General features: G+C 41.1%; 1 long non-coding RNA gene across 2 annotated transcripts; it reads left to right on the top strand.

Moving 5' to 3' along the window:
• Positions 1-835: 835 nt before the first annotated feature.
• On the top strand, positions 836-3,112 carry LOC143128102 (uncharacterized). 2 transcript variants are annotated; one of them, XR_012987809.1, is made up of 6 exons: positions 836-1,657; positions 1,747-1,809; positions 1,955-1,987; positions 2,109-2,201; positions 2,291-2,347; positions 2,432-3,112. It is a non-coding gene; the product is annotated as an uncharacterized LOC143128102 (long non-coding RNA). The 2 variants fall into 2 exon arrangements; XR_012987808.1 differs by having other exon boundaries at positions 1,635-1,809.
• Positions 3,113-3,768: the final 656 nt, after the last annotated feature.

Raw genomic sequence — 3,768 nt, 5'->3', positions numbered from 1 at the left:
CATTTTGTGGAATGATGCATCATATGGAATTTGCAACGGTGTGACTCAAAAACAGTCTCTGGAGGCCTATAAGTGACATCACACTCTGTCTGCCACTCGTTGCTTGTCGCTGGTTATGCTTTGCATGTGTGGCATTCTGAGACGTTCTTTAATTCGGGACCATTAGGCCTATCGCTCGTTTCAATTTAGGACCTTAAGGTCGTAGGCCTACCCCCACGCCAGTAGGGGGAAGACAGCGCCTCTGCTTTCAGGTGATCGATTGAAGTCTTGTCCTGACTTCCGTAAACGGTCTCTGTTTGAATTCCGTGATTCTTCAACACTGCTGGAAGAAGTCTTGGAATGGATTACACTCGTCTTGAATTCGATCTCACGAAAGTAAGTGAAATATGTTACAGTTTCATGATGTAGGCCTAGTGGTTGTAATGCAAGGGTTTGAGGTTTAACCTTAAGTCCTTTCACTTGTAGGGCTTTGTTATATTCCGATTCTGCCAAGTTTGTAATTTACCAGAGCACATTGCTCGTTCGTCTTTGTTTGAGCTGTTCTCAACGTGTTATGTTTTGCAGCATTGTATGTTTTGTGTCATCGTGTTAACCTGCTCACGTTGATGTTACAAATAATAGCACTAGGCTACCGTTTCTTTTAATTAGTTTTAGTGTACAGTCAGTCCTTTTAGGCAAGTCACTCGGCAGCAGTGGTGTAGGCTAGTGGATATAGGCCTACTGTATGTAGCTGGATCTAGGCTACTGTGATGTAGGCTAGTTAGCTGTAGTGGGTAGGCTATACTGTGATCAACCCCAAATGTATCCTAGTCGATTTTAAGTGGGTATACTGAGATGGTGAGGCTTTTTAAGTTGGTATAACCTACTGAACAGTCCTGCATATGTAGGCTACACTAGAGCCATAGAGATGGCTATAGTAGGCTACACTGTCGGCGGCCATTTTGCAACACAGTTGATCGGATAGACGATTCAAGTGAATAGACCTCTGAATTTTGCCTTCAAAAAGCTGAGATCCGGTAGCCTATCTTGCAATTTTTGCTATGGGAAAATAACATGGGGAGAGAATTATTGCACTCTCCCGTGGACGAAGAAGTCTGAAATGCAGACATTTTGCTCAACACACGTTTGTCCTCTGCCTTCGAGTGGTAGGCTAACTGTGATCTTCAACAGGCCTACGTTAAGACAGCAACTTAGATTTTTGCTACCCCAGACATAACTTGCAATGTAACTTGTCATAGGTAGTTAGGTTAAATTAACACCCTGATCTCCTTATAGGCAAAGATGGCAGTTTTGGTTCCTTTTTGTAGGCGAACTTCAGAGGTCTGAGGTCTACGCCCATGCATTTCTATGGATGCTGTCTCCCCATTAGAAATTATCTGGGCTACAATACAAAAATCAAGTCAAAAGCTGGGCCAAATATCCAGTTAAGAAAATCTGGTTGTGTACAGATGACTGATTGCTGCAATACTATCAATAATAGTTTTCTCTATATGGAAATACTGCTTTGCTCTACTACTGGCTCACAAAAACGTTGTTCTCTTAACGTAGATTCATACACCAAAGCTATGGAAAAATGTCAGCGGCTGATGGACACTTCTAGCATTGAGGCGGAAGAAGATGCGAGCGTCCACAAAAGGCAGTGCATGGTCACGTGATGGTAAGACCTCTTAAATACAGACTACATTATTTGCACAATTCAAATATTCTTTTTGCAATCAGTGCAGATTGCATGGTCTTTTATTTCAGATGAATCCGTTCCGCAAGCAAGAAAGCATTCCAGGATGGTGCGTGTGCCTGGAAGCCCTGTCTGTAAGTTAACATTTATACATGTATTATTTAAAAAAACCAGTTGAGTCATATTTCCTACCATGGAACTACTGACATTCATGTTTATTAACCTAGTGCATATCATGTTACTGTTCTGATGTATTTGTCTCTTCCTGCCTTTTATTAGGTCAGCAGATGTCACTGCCTCCACCACCTGCATGTGAGTTTTTCTTTTTAGCGATTGTTTAATGTAACAGCATAGGTTTATCTTTTGCAAATGTCATGTGCAAGAAACCTACCATAAATTAACTGACCAATATTCATATTTAATTTCTTTATAGATGAGTCAACACCACACAGGCAACCAGCTCATTGCCCAGAGCTGGATGGGTCTATTATAACGCCTGCCACTTCATCTTGGGACCCAGTTGAAGGTACAGTGTCTTTGAATTTTCCATTTCCAAGTAAATACAATTTCATGACAAGGAACTTGAGTAAGTAACTTTTTTGTTGTTGTAAACAGCACAAGTGACTCATCACACAGAGGGAGGTGGCTTGGCCATGGAGACGGAAATAAGAGGTAAGAACACTCACTTAATTTGTTCACATATGCAGGTATATAATGTATTTAACAACTAAAACTAACACCATCCATTTTCCATAGCAATAAGGACAACCATTACCGCATGGCATAGCGAATGGACGCATTTGAGAAGAAGATGGATGAGCTGCTCATGCTCTTAAGGAGCTCCCAGTCACCTCCCTCTGCTCCAGTCGATGACATATTGCTGTCGTCCTGCTCGACAGTCACTGAGCTGCAGGAGAGGAGGAACAAAATGCCCTCCCTCCAGGACTTGTACTCTGGGACCTAAGCGGGCAGAGACCATCACCAAAGACTCCACATATCCTGCACACACACTCTTTAACTTCCTCCCCTCTGGCAGGCGCTACAGATCGATCCCTGCACACAAAAACAACCAGACACAAGAACAACTCTTTTCCCACTGCCGTCACTCTCCTGAACTGCAGATAAGTGGGGTCATCCCCACTTTGACCGTTTACCTGCCCATTACATACTTTATCATTCCAATATACGTCTTGCACTCTACATTTGCACTATTACTTTGCACTCAACAGCCCACTCCATGTGTACTTGTATTGGTATTATGTCTTTGTATATTGTGTTGGTATCTGCCACAATGTATATTGTTGTCTATTGTACAGTGTGTCTATTTGTTGAATGTAGCACCTACCAAAGTCAAATGCCTTATGTTAATATACTTAGCTAACACTAAGTCTAATTTTTATATATATATATATATATATATATATATATATATATACAGTGAGGCCTTTTATATTGTTTTTTTTTTGTCTTTTGATAATTTTATATTAAAGTTATAAGTTCCATCGATTTTGCCAGTTCATTCTTTCCTGCTAATATATAATAATGCATTCCTGCTCGTGCTGTTTAAAGTAATTGGTATGCAAAGGTTGCAATGTTAGGGGAGGGTTCCCTAAAGGGTGCAATATTTAGGGAAGGGAACGTTCCCTAAATGTTAGGGAACGTTATGGGAACAGTTAGGGAACGTTAGGGGAAGGTTTCTAAAGTTTGCAACGGTTAGGGAACGTTAGGGGAAGGTTCTCTAAAGTTTGTAACCTTTAGATAACGTTAGGGGAACGTTCAGGGAACGTTTTATATAACCAAGAACTAACGTTTCCGGAACGTTCAGCAAACTTTCCATGGGAACCAAAACTTGCTCAAAAACTAACCTTAGGGTAACGTTTGGGAACTAAAAACTAACGTTTCCGAAACCAAAAACTATGGTTCCTAGAACGTTTTGGAAACCATAAATTGTTAGCTGGGTTGCAGTTGGAATTGTCGTTTGTTTATTCAAAGTCTAAAGACAGTCCAAAGTAGCCTGGGCTATTCATATAAGTGACATCACACTGTCTGCCACTCGTTGCTTGTCGCTGGTTATGCTTTATGTGTGGCATTCT

Source organism: Alosa pseudoharengus, unplaced genomic scaffold, assembly GCF_046254945.1.
Source record: "Alosa pseudoharengus isolate Yale_2024_CS ecotype anadromous, Long Island Sound unplaced genomic scaffold, YU_APseudo_1.1 YU_APseudo_1.1_scf_17, whole genome shotgun sequence".
Classification (NCBI taxonomy): Eukaryota; Metazoa; Chordata; class Actinopteri; order Clupeiformes; family Clupeidae; genus Alosa; species Alosa pseudoharengus.
Note: the sequence above shows the minus strand (reverse complement) of the source record. Positions and strands in the feature narration are given on the sequence as shown.